This window comes from Ornithorhynchus anatinus, chromosome 1 (assembly GCF_004115215.2).
Source record: "Ornithorhynchus anatinus isolate Pmale09 chromosome 1, mOrnAna1.pri.v4, whole genome shotgun sequence".
NCBI lineage: Eukaryota > Metazoa > Chordata > Mammalia > Monotremata > Ornithorhynchidae > Ornithorhynchus > Ornithorhynchus anatinus.
Window position 1 is genome coordinate 103,064,674 of NC_041728.1, and position 13,316 is coordinate 103,077,989.

The 13,316-nt window shown below is 40.9% G+C and overlaps 1 non-coding gene across 1 annotated transcript; it reads right to left on the reverse strand.

The window, feature by feature from the left end:
* Window positions 1-645: 645 nt before the first annotated feature.
* On the reverse strand, window positions 646-783 carry LOC114817807. The gene has a single exon (XR_003765659.1). It is a non-coding gene; the product is annotated as a small nucleolar RNA SNORA7 (small nucleolar RNA).
* Window positions 784-13,316: the final 12,533 nt, after the last annotated feature.

A 13,316-nucleotide genomic window follows, 5' to 3' on the forward strand; every position in this document is an offset into this window, starting at 1 on the left:
TAAACCATACAGCCCCTCATTCCTTCGTCTCAGATCTAAGATTACTAAACAGAGCCAAAAGTGCTAGAAGCTTTCAGACGACTGAATACCGGCTTCTAAATTCAAACCACCAACTCATTTCTTAAAGTCCATTAAGCAGATACCAGAGGGTAACAAGTTTTGGTCACAAATGGCTTGGGCCAGCTCTCAGTGACCTACAATTGAAAGGCTCGGTAGTATCTCATTACCCAGTCCTCTCACCCATCCAGGCGTCTCCTTTCTAGTTATTAAATGTTATCCAGGGGAGAGGAGCTAAGGCCCATGGGAAAGAATGAGGAAAATGTTCTTTTCTAAGTGGCTTAAGAAAACTTTAATAAAGGATGTAATTAGAGAAGCGGCATGGCCTAGTGGAGAGAGCACAGGCCTGGGAGTCAGAGGGTGTTGTTGTTGTACGCCTTCAAGTTATGTCCGATCCATAGCAATGCCATGGACACATCTTTCCCAGAATACCCCACCTCCATCTGCAATTGATCTGGTAGTGTATCCATAGAGATTTCTTGGTAAAAATACTGAAATGGTTTACATTACCTCCTTCCGTGAAGTAAACTTGAGTCTCTGCTCTTGACTTTCTCCCATGCCGCTGCTGCCCAGCACAGGTGAGTTTTGATTTGCAGCAGATTTCCTTCCACTCGCTAGCCACTGCCCAAGCTAGGATTGGAATGGGCAGGCCTCTGCTTGACTCTCCCTCCCAAAGTCAAGACTGGTAGAGTACTGGAAACTCTCCAGGTGTGACTCTGAGACATGGGGAGTCAAAGGACCTGGGTTCTAATCCCAGTCCCGCCACGTCTGCTGTGTAATCATGGGCAATTTTATTCATTCTTTCAATTTTATTTATTAAGCACTTACCGTGTGCAAATCACTGTACTAAGCACTTGGGAAAGTACCATGAAACAATTAACAGTGACAGTCCCTACCCATCTCACAGTCTGGGGGTGGGAAGAGGGGGTGGGGGTAGGCAGACATCAATACAAATAAATAAAATTACAGATATACACATAAGTGTTGCCTCAGCTTCTCCATTTGTAAAATGTGGATTACATCCTACTCCCACCTACTTTTTTTTAATGGTATTTACTCAACGCTTACTATGTGCCAGGCACTGTAATAAGCACTGGGGTAGATACAAACGGCATGGCCTAGTGGCAAGAGCATGGGCTTTGGAGTCAGATGTCGTGGGTTATAATCTCAGCTTCACCACTTCTCTGCCGTGTGACCTTGGGCAAGTCACTTGGGCAGTTTCTGTGCCTCATTTACCTCATCTGTAAAATAGGGATTAAGACTGTGAGCCCCACATGGGACATCATGATTACCTTGTTCCTAGCCCAGCAATGAGAACAGTGCTTGGCACATAGTAAGTGCTTAACAAATACCATTTAAAAAGAAAAAGCTATTTAGTGTGGACACAGTCCATGTCCCACATGAGGCTCACAGTCTCAATCCCCATTTTACCAATAAAGTAAATGAGGCAAAGAGAAGTTAAGTGACTTGCTGAAGGTCACACAGCAGCCAAGAGACAGAGCTGGAATTAGAACCCAGGCCCCTCTTCCACCAGGCCCGTACTCTACTAGCCATGCTGTTTCTACATAGACTGTGAGCATCACATAGGACAGAGATTGTGTCCAACTTGATTATTTTATATATCCTACCACATAGAACAGTGGTTGGCACTAACATTTTTATTATTATTGTTATATATTTATATGTATCTATCCTTTATTCTGGAAGAATATACTGTTGATGTTGGATCCATTTTAGTGCATGGGTGAGGCTGAAAAAAAAATCAATGCATACACATTCTCTTCCCCACTCTGTTCATGGAAAGACCATAATTTGCTGCACACATGCTTTCTCTGTCCACAAGGTTGAGAGTTTAGGGACCAGCAGAATGTCTTGTTTTTTAAATCAATCAGTCATATTTATTGAGTGCTTATTGGATGCAGGACATCATGCTAAGCACTTGGGAGAGTACAAACAGCAATATAACAGACACATTCCTTGCCCAAGATGAGTTTACAGTCTAGAGGGGTAGACAGACATTCATATAAATAAATAAATTATAGATTTGTATGTAAGTGTTGTGGGCTGGAATGATGGTTGAATAAAGGGAGCAATTCAGGGCAACACAGAAGGGAGTAGAAAGAGGGGAAATGAGTGGCTTAGTCAGGGAAGGCCTCTTGGAGGAAATGTGCCTTCAGCAAGGGTTTGAAGTTGGAGAGAGTGACTGTGTGTCCAATATGAGGAGGGAGGGTGTTCCAGGCCAGAGGCAGGATATGGGCCAGAAGTCACTGGTGAGATAGAAGAGATCAAGGTACAGCAAATAATAAATAGGCATTAGAGTACCAAAATGTGCGGGGTAGGTTATAGTAGGAGAGCAGCAAGATAAGGTAGGACCGGGCAAGGTGACTGAGTGCTTTAAAGCCGATGGTGAGGAGTTTCTGTTTGATGTGGTGGTGGATGGGCAACCACTGGAGGTTCTTGAGGAGTGGGGAAACTGTTCAATGTTACATAATCAGAACAATTAGAATTTGTAAAAATAGAACAGACTACTAAAATTTTTAAAGTAGTCAAAATGACAATGCAAATCGAGAAGCCAATTGGATAGTCATACTTTATGAAGTTTTATCATGGCTTTCTGCACCACATACTCCAAAACTGGAGTGACAGCACAGTTTGGTTTCTTGGGGGGAAGATTATTCATAACTCATTATTCAGTTTTTGATCTAGATGATGTCATTGATTTTCTTCCTCATGATCAGATTTTTTTTGTAAAACATAATCTGCTGAGGTCTCATTTGAGCATTAAAAAGCCTTTTAAGGTTTGAAATGTGCTCTTCAGACATTCAATGGGAAAATGACAGTTTTCGAAAGTTTCTCTCAGGGTCTGAACAAACATCAAGAGATAACAGCAGCAAATTTTTGGAATGACTAATTGCTGCCAAATGTACGGCAAGCTATCAAACATTCTCTGGAGGATGTCAAGGCTCTCTTCTAAGAAAACAGTTAGTGTCATCCTTTTTCTGAAGTAGAACAAGGGTCTTCTTTACAAACACAATTAGAAAGTGACCTTCAGGGTAGTTAAAACATAGAGTTGGTTGTGCAGAGATGGTCTTGGAGTTCCACATAATTTATCTCAGCTGTTGTCTTATATGTTTCTGGCAAATGACTACAAAGAAGAAAAATGATACAACTTAAAAAAATAATATATTTCAAAACAGAAACAAAGGGTGCTCTCAATTACTCTATTTTGAATTTTCACTGCCTCCTGAGAAGAAATATTTTTGTGTGTGTGAAACATATCTCCTTGGATTACACTTCTCTTGGTAAAGCAAAACTTCAATACTTGATTTCAATCCTAAATATACTTATGACCTGCTGCAAAAAGAGGCTCTGAGAAAGGTTATGGTGAAAGAAGCAAGCCTTCATGCCATAAATGAGGGCATGAACCTAGTGGAAAGGGTACTGATCTAGAAGTCAGCAGACCTTCGTTCTAATTCTGCCTCCACCCTTTCTCTACTGCATGACCTTGGGAAAGTCACTTAACTTCTCTTTGCCTCAGTGTTCTCATTTGAAAAATGGTAAATCCTACCTAGGCAGTGATTCCAATATGGAACAAGGGCTGTGTCTGACCTGATTATCTTATATCTGCCTAAGTGCCTGGGACAGCAGGGTAAATGCTTAACAAATGCCATGCAGACAAATTCCTTCTGCATAATGGGAGTAACTCAGTTCCCTGAAAACTGCTTAAGTGTGTTTGTTTTTTACCAAGTTGGATGTGAGGGAAACATTGGTGAAATCAGAAAGGAAAAAGGAAGGAACTTCCTAGCAGCAATCTCAAATAAATTCTACAGTGCATGATAACAGAATAATGGTTAAGAGTCACTTCCAATTAAAGAAAGTAGTAGTAGCAGTTTATTGAGCACCTACTGAAAGCAGAGCATTGTACTCTTTTTTTTTCCAGTGGTATTTGTTAAGTATTTACTATGTGCCAGGCCCTGTAATGAGCCCTGGATAAATACAGGTTGGACACAGTCTACGTCCGACATAAGAATAATAATGAATATGGTATTTGTTAAGTGCTCACTATGTACCAGACGCTGTTCTAAGCGCTGGGGTGGATACATGCAAATCGGGTTGGAAACAGTCCCTGTCCCACCTGGGGCTCACAATCTCAATCCCCATTTTACAGATAAGGTAACTGAGGCCTGGAGAAGTGAAGTGACTTGCCCAAGGTCACACAGCAGATGAGTAACAAAGCTGGGTTCATGCATTCATTCATTCAATCGTATTTATTGAGCCCTTACTATGTGCAGAACACTGTACTAAGTGCTTGGGAAATATAATTCAGCAACAGATAGAGACAATCCTTGACCATAACAGGTTCAAACATGGGACTCATAGTCTTAATCACCATTTTACAGATGAGGTAACTAAATCACAGATAAGTTAAGTGACTTGTCCAAGGTCACTTAAAATGGCAGAGCTGGGATTAGAACCCAAGTCCTCTGACTCCCAGGCCCATGCTGTTTCCACTAGGCCAGCCACCCTGCTTCATTTTGCTACTACATTCTACCTGGGGAGGCTGATCAAGAAATGTAGAATAAGCATATGTCTATACAAGTGCTGAGGATAAACTGAAATACATAGAGGGTATTGGGGTATTCTTGGGGTATTGAGAAGTCTACCAAGGGTAGGAACCATGAATAGATTAGGGACTGGGAAGAGTTAGGAATTGAGAAGTAGCATGGTGCCGTGGATAGAGCATGGGCCTGGGAGTCAGAAGTTCATGTTTCTAATCTGGGATCCACCACTTATCTGCTGTGTGACCTTGGGTAAGTCATTTCACCTCCTCTGTGCCTCAGTTCCCTCATATGTAAAATAGGTATTGAGACTGTGAGCCCCAGGTGAGACAGGGACTGTGTCCAACCTGATTTGCTGGTATCCACCCAGCGCTTAGTAGTGTGTGGAACATAGTAAGCACTACTGTGAGTTCATTGTTTGTTGTTATATTGTACTGCCCCAAGTGCTTAGTATAATGCTTTGCACACAGTAAGTGCTAAATAAATATGAATGAATGAATGAATGAATGAATGAATGAATGAACTTGGGGTATCGGGCAGGCATTTCAGTGACATGAAATTGAAACGGAGTCAATGTGCTAAGCCTGGATGATGTGTGGAAATGCCTCATGGGCTTAAATAATTTTTTTAAACATGATCATCCTGAATGGGAAATAGCAATCTGGACCATGGGCATGGCCTGAGAAGGCTATCCACCAGTCACAGAATTCACCAGGTCCTTTGAACCCTTGATGCATTCAATTGACCAGCCTCTTCTTCCATCTTTATGACCATCCTGATCCTCGTCATATGCTTTCTCCCCTTTTTCTGAGTTTAAGTGAATATAATTTTGCCTAAGAGCTCTTTTCTAGGCCCACCTGAGATGCCCCATTTCTTGAATTCAAACTGAATTCTCCCTCTATTTTGCCTAGTTACAAAATGGGTGATGTATTCCAGTCTGGAGGATAGAAAGGTTTAACTTTTGTCCTTCCATTAAAACAACCTTACAAAGAGTCCCTCATTTTGGGCACATAATCACACTGGATGGGTTTTGTACATTTTAACCCCTAAATGATTCGCTGGAGAGAAAGGGAGGGAAAATTCATTCATTCATTCATTCACTCATATTTACTGAGTGCTTATTCTACGCAGAGCACTGTACTATATGCCCTTGGGAAAGTACAATACAACAATAAACAGTGACATTCCCTGCCCACAACAAGCTCATAGTCTAGAGTGGGAGAGACAGACATCATTACAAATAAATAAAAGTATAAATAAATGCTTTGGGGCTAGGAGGAGGGAAGAGCAAAGGGGAGCAAGTCAGGGCGATGCAGAAGGGAATGGAAGATGAATAAAAGTGGAATCGCTGATGATGTAAGCTCGTGATTACTTAGTTCCTGCTTGCAGGGCTGATTTAAACTTCAGCATGGCAAGAAAGGCATGTGCATTAAGCACGTTTTGCTAACCATTTCTGGACAGAAGGGCTAGGGGATACACATATCAGTGACTTTGAGTTTTTGTTTACAGTATCAGGGATAAAAAAACAATATTTTCCCCTTTTCTTTTAATTAGGGGGTGGGAGACTTCTTGGTGCCTCAGTTATCTCATCTGCCCAGATTATCTTTCTACAGATAATGGAGAATTTGTAGGGGGACATGTCACCTCCCTCCTCAAAATTTCCAGGATATCATCCTCCATATCAAACAAAAAACTCCTCACTATTGGCTTTCATTACCTTGCCCCTTCCTAACTCACCTCTCTTCTCTCCTTCTACATCCTTCTCACTGTGCCTTGCCTGTCTTGCCTGTCTCACCACTGACCTCTGGCCCATATCCTACCTCTGGCCTGGAATGCCCTCCCTCCTCAAATCCAGCAAACAATCTTCCCCCGTTCAAAGCCCTACTGAAGGAGCACCTTCTCCAAGAGGCCTTCCCAGACTAAGCCCCTTTTTCCTCAGCTCCCTTCTGCGTCACCTCGACTGGCTCCCTTTGCTTCCTTCCCCAGCCCCACAGCACTTATGTATATATGTATATATCTATAATTCTATTTATTTATATTGATGCCTGTTAACTTGTTTTGTTTGTCTCCCCCCACCCCCCAGAATGTAAGCCTATTGTGGGCAGGGATTGTCTTTCTTTATTGCTGTATTATACTTTTGAAGAACTTAGCACAGTGGTCTGCACACAATAAGTGCTCAGAAAATACGATTGAATGAATTGAATGAATGAATGGATGGATGGGGATTAAGACTGTGAGGCCCAGGTAGTGTGGCTTAGTGGAAAGAGCATGGGCTTAGGAGTCAGAGGTTGTGGGCTCTAACCCAGGCTCCACAACTTAGCTGTGTGCCTTTGGGCAAGTCACTTAACTTCTCTGTGCTTTAGTTACCTCATCTGTAAAATGGGGATTAAGATTGTGACCCCCACATGGGACAACCTGATTACCTTGTATCTACCCCATTGCTTAGAACAGTGCTTGACACACAGTAAGCACTTAACAAATACCATTATTATTATTATTATGTGAGACAGGGATTGTGTCCAACCTCATTAGCTTGTTATCCCCAATTCTTAGTACACTGCCAGGCACATAGTAAGTACTTAACAAATACCGTTAAAATTGAATTATTGTACTAAGTGCTTGGAGAGTACAACAGAATTAATAGACGTGAACCCAGCCCTAAAAGAGCTTACAATCTAAATGGGGAGACAGATAATAAAATATATAGCAAAAAGGAGGAAGTAATAGAAAATAAAGATAGGTAAATAAATTACTTGGTATAGGTAGGTAGGTAGTGAGAGGTTGAAGTGGTCCAGAAGTGGTGAAGAGGAAGTTCAGGGGGTTGTAGAAGAAGTGGACATAAAGGTTAGGGAGATGAGAAATTTATCAGAGAAGGCCTCCTGAAGAAGAACTGATTTCCAAAAGACTTTGAACGTGGGATAAGCTGTTGTCCACTGCATATATTTACGTGCCTCATCTTTGCCCTTGGATCTCTTCCTACTAAGCACTTGATATCTACTGCAACCTCCAAGCACTTTATTTTCACCCCAGCCCCCTCAGCCCCATGACTCTTTTGTATTCTTACACTCTGCCATTTCCCCTATCTGAAATTTATTTTAATGTCTGACTTCCCCTCAGGAATGTAAGCCTCTTGTGGACAGGGATCATGTTTACCAGGTCCTTTGCATCATACTCTCCCAAGCGCTTAGTAAAGCCCTCCACACACAGTAAGTGCTCAATAAATATCATTGATTGATTGACTGATTGATGGATAATGGAAGGCATGAGCAAGAGGTTGACATGTGAAAGATGAGAACAGGGCACAAGGCATAGGTTAGCTTGAAAGGAGTGAAGTTTATAGTTGGAAAAGAGAATAGTTAAGTAGGAGAGAGAGAGTTTACTGTGTGCATTAAAGCTAATGGTCAGGAGTTTCTATTTGATTTATAGAGGAATAAGCAATCATGGAATGGGGAGACATGTGAAGAATGATGTTTGAGAAATGTGATCTCTGCAGCAAAGTGAAGAAATGTTTGGAGAGGGGAGAGACTAAAGGCAGTGAATTCAGTGATGAAGTTAATGCAGTAATAATCCTTGGATGTTGTAATTACCAGGATTAATGTGGTGGCTGTTTGGATGAAGAGGAAGGCAAAATTCTGGAAATATTATGGAGGACAAACCAATAGGATTTGATGACTGACTGAATAATGGGGCTGGAAAGACAGGAAGGAGTCAAAGATAAAGCCAAGATTTGAGTGATGGGAAAAGTGATGGTGGTGTCAACTGTAGCGAGAAATTTAGGTGGATGAGATAATTTGAGAGAAGATGAAGTATATAGTTTGGAACATCATTCCAGAGTACTTTGAGGTGATGTTTTACGGTATTTACATTGCATTTCATGGTATCCTTAGCAGCATCTGGGACATGCATGTTTCTTTTGAGGAAGGCTTAATCCATTCTCAATTTTACTCCTGTATTGTTCATCTGATTGGATGATTCAAAATAACCATATCGTTACTTTAAAAATAAATTCCTTATCGTCCCTCCACATTTTTTATAGTAAATGTGTCAGATGGTTTTGGAAGTTCTTGACCCAGAAGCTATTTGGAGCTATTTATTTAAACTTGTTTTTCAGGAGCATTTTAGGAGAGGATTTAATGGCATAAAATAAAGTCAAAAAAATCAATGTTAATGCGTCTGTGTGAATCCTCTCAGCCAAATGTTCATTAAAGAATTGTGATGCATTTATGAAATAATCAATTTCCACTTAGATAAATGGGAAAATTAGAAAAAAAGCCCATAAAAATAAACTCATCACCCCTCCTCGGAAAGCAAGATATTTTAATTGGTTGGTCTTTCTCCATTTCTCAATACCAAATTCTGGTACATGAGTCTAACTATAACATTTTCAATTTAGTTTAGGTTATAAAAAACTCACTGGGTCTGTGAACAGCAACAGATCTATTTTTTTCCCCAAAGGATTAAACTTATGCTTGTCCAAAGTGTGATCAGATATTGAGCAGTTTCATAGTTTCCCTACCTTTCCCCTTAACCACAAATATCCAGTTATAGGTCTCCTGACCTGTTTGTCTTTTGATCAATCCTGTCTTCATTGCACTGAAGTTTTCTTTTGTCTCTGATCTTAAAAGTGATCTTTCTCTCTTCTATTCACTCGATTAAGTGGTAGTCATGTTTGCAGAAGAATGTAGCCGCAGTGACATCCCTGCTAGTGAAGAACCAGTCCCATAATAGGTCCAGATGTTTACAAATACCTGTTTCCTGGTCAGAAATCAAATGGAAGAAAGCTACATTGGTTTCTTCTTCAAGTATGAAAGACAATTTTACATGCATTGAATAATATATAATATTCTAGTTAGCACTTTTAGTTGGTGGTAAATAAAGTGATAAGTGAAAAAGTGCTTAACAAACTAGAGTTTCCCTTAGGAAATAATGTCAAATGCAATAATAACCTAGCCATAATCAAACTAATCTACTATACAATATATATAATAAAACAGTGACTAAAACACAATGTACATAGCTACATGACAAAATACAAATGTGTAAATATACACCCCAAAAATATTTTGAATGAACTGCTTTTGTGTTCATTTATAATTACAGTACTGATATTCCCCAGGTTATAGATATTCTAATATACATACAATGAAGAGATAATTTTGGCACCTGGACTAATCCACTGTACTGTGACAATATGCAAAAACAGATGATGAAGATACGGTCTCTCTTCCAGCTACTAAAATTTGGGGATTAAGAAGTCTTGCATCAATTTCAAAATAAGCTAATGAATTTGGAAAAATTATTAAAAAAGATTCTAATGTACAGAGGAGTTCAAAAGTGTGAAGAGATGTTCAGTTGGAGTTGGCTTGTGGCAAGGTTCTTTATGAAGACAAGAAGAAGGCTGTTCAATCTAAATTGGACAAGTTATTCATTAAATTTGCAAAACCACTACCACAGACAGTAGAAAAAATTTGTTTTTTTTTAATGGTATTTGTCAAGCTTGTACTATGTGCCAGGCAGTGTCCTAAATTCTGGGGTAGAGATGACACAATCAGGTTGAAAACAGTCTTCATCCCACATGGGGCTAACCGTCTTAATCACACTTTACAAATAAAGTACCTGAACCCAGAGAAGTTAAGTGGCTTGCCCAAGGTCTCACAGCAGGTATATGGTGGACCCGGAACTAGAACCCAGGTCCTCTGACTCCCAGGCCCATGCTCTTTCCACTGTAACACACTGCTTCTCTTTCAATACCTCCTACGAATATTCATATCATCTGAATGAGATGAGAAATTTATCAGAGAAGGCCTCCTGGAGAAGAACTGATTTCCAAAAGACTTTGAACGTGGGATAAGCTGTTGTCCACTGCATATATTTACGTGCCTCATCTTTGCCCTTGGATCTCTACCTACTTAGCACTTGATATCTACTGCAACCTCCAAGCACTTTATTTTCACCCCAGCCCCCTCAGCCCCATGACTCTTTTGTATTCTTACACTCTGCCATTTCCCCTATCTGAAATTTATTTTAATGTCTGACTTCCCCTCAGGAATGTAAGCCTCTTGTGGACAGGGATCATGTTTACCAGGTCCTTTGCATTATACTCTCCCAAGCGCTTAGTAAAGCCCTCCACACACAGTAAGTGCTCAATAAATATCATTGATTGATTGACTGATTGATGGATAATGGAAGGCATGAGCCTTCATTCATATTAATGTCTGTCTCTCCCTTTTGACCATAGGGTCATTATGGGCAGAAAGCATGTCTGGTAATTCTGTTGTGCTGTACTCTCCCAAGTGCTTAGTACAGTTCTCTGCATATAGTAAGCACTAAATAAATTTCATTTATGTTGAAATATTATGCTTTGAATTACTTTAACAAAGGCGAAAAATATTATTATTTCTTTTCCAGAGGTTTTGGACTGGAAAACAATTTATAACATGTAAGTACATGGAATGAAACAGCCAGTCACTGTTTGATCACATTTTCAAGGAACATAATCCCAGTATTTTGAGGGATACCTATATTAAAATACAGGACTCAGGAGTCAGGGGCGGAGGAGGTCAAGTTTGGGGCACAGAGGGGAAGAAAATGCCCTAGGAATTGAGAAGGATAATAAATAAGAAGAGGGAGGTGGCAAAGAGAAATTTAGAGTGTAATTTCAAGGGGCTTGTTCTTCTCCATTAGAATGTCAGTGCTTCATTTTCTAGGAAACCGTCACTATTTATTCTGTACTTTCCAAGGGCCTACTACAGTACTATGGATACATTTATCGAAGGTTTAAGAGCAATCTGTTAAGTTTCATTTCAGTAATAGTAGTAGTGGCCACAGCATCTGTAGAGCCTACATTTGGAATAGTGCACTGTTTCTAGGCACTTGGGAAGTTCAGCATAACCATGTAGCACTTTTTTGCCCAAAAAGAATTTACCCTCTAAAGGGGCAGTTAGTCTGTTCAGTGGGCTGCCCCATCTTAGAGAAAATGAGTGTATAACAAGAAGAGAGGGAAACAGCATGGCCTAGTGGCCAAAGCATTGGCCTGGGAGCCAGAGGACCCGGATTCGAATCCTGATTCTGCCACTAGTCTGCTGTGTGACTTTGGGCAAGTGTCTTGTGCCTCATTTACCTCATCTGTAAAATGGGCATTAAGGCTGTGAGCCCCATGTGGGACATGGACTCTGTCCAACCTGATTAGCTTGTATCTACCCCAGTGCTTAATGCAGTGCCTGCACATAATTAGTGCTTAACAAATACCATTAAAATAATTGCATGAGGGAGAGGAAGACCCAGAGATTTTAGAGTAGGGAAATTACACAGTCCTCAGAATTCTTCCCTGAGAGAAAGCTCTTTTGCATGGGATACCAAATCCTCACCTGGTGGCATTAAAGGACTGTGGAAAATCAAGAGAATTCCTACCTCATTTGCAAATTTCCTGGTGGCAATCAGAACCTTGGTGCTAGGAACTGAGTGTCTGACCAAAAAAGATGATGAGAAATATCATAATTGGTCACTATGATTCTGGGCAGATTTGGGAGGTCTGAGTCGAAGGAATGATTGAAAATCTAAAGGGGGAGCCCTCCATAAAAGAAGGCATACCAGTACTTATCACCACAAGACAAGTAGGTAGTTTGGTTTCACTTGGTATTTTGCCGTAAACTCCATATCTAGCTAGTTTTCATGCAACAAGTGGATCCTGTGGTTTTGGATGATTGATGTTAGGACATAATGGTTATTTTTGTGGTGTTTCCTATCTTCTGTATAGTCATTGCACTGCTGGGCTAAAGCAACTAGAAGCAGCATGGCCTAGTGGAAAGTTCATGGGCTGAGAGTCAGAGGACTTGTGTTCAAATCGTCAAACAGAAACTCCTTACTATAGTATTTAACTATACTATAGTACTAGAGAAGCAACGTGGCTCAGTGGAAAGAGCACAGGCTTGGGAGTCAGAGGTCATGGGTTCGAATCCTGGCTCTGCCACTTGTCGGCTGTGTGACTGTGGGCAAGTCACTTAACTTCTCTGTGCCTCAGTTACCTCATCTGTAAAATGGGGATTAAGACTGTGAGCCTCATGTGGGACAACCTGATTACCCTGTATATCCCAGCGCTTAGAACAGTGCTCTGCCCATAGTAAGCGCTTAATAAATACCAACATTATTATTTAAAGCAATCAACTTACCACAGCCTACCTCACCTCACCCTATCTCACCTCACTGCTCTTCTACTACAGCTAAGTCCACGCACTCCACTCTTCTAGCTCCAGCTTATTCACTGTTCCCCGATTGCATACATCTCATTACTGACCCCTTTCCTACATCCTCCCCCAAGCCTGGAACTCCTTCCCTCTTCAAATATGCCAAGCCACCACTCTCTCCACCTTCAAAACACTAAGATCACATTTCCCCCAAGAGGACTTCCCTGATTAAAACTACTTTTCCCTAGCTCATTCTCCCTTCTGTGTCATTTATACGCTTGATTCTGTGCCCTTTGTTGTTGTTGTTGTCTTATGCTGTCAGGTCGGGTCCGACCCTTAGTGACACCATGGACACATCTCTCCTAGAATCCCCCACCTCCCTCTGCAATCGTTCTGATAGTGGATCCAGAGAGTTTTCTTGGAAGTGCTTTTCCACTGCCTCCTTCCATGCAGTAAATTTGAGACTCCACCCTCGACTCTCTCTCATGCCGCTGCTTCCCAGCACAGGTGAGTTTTG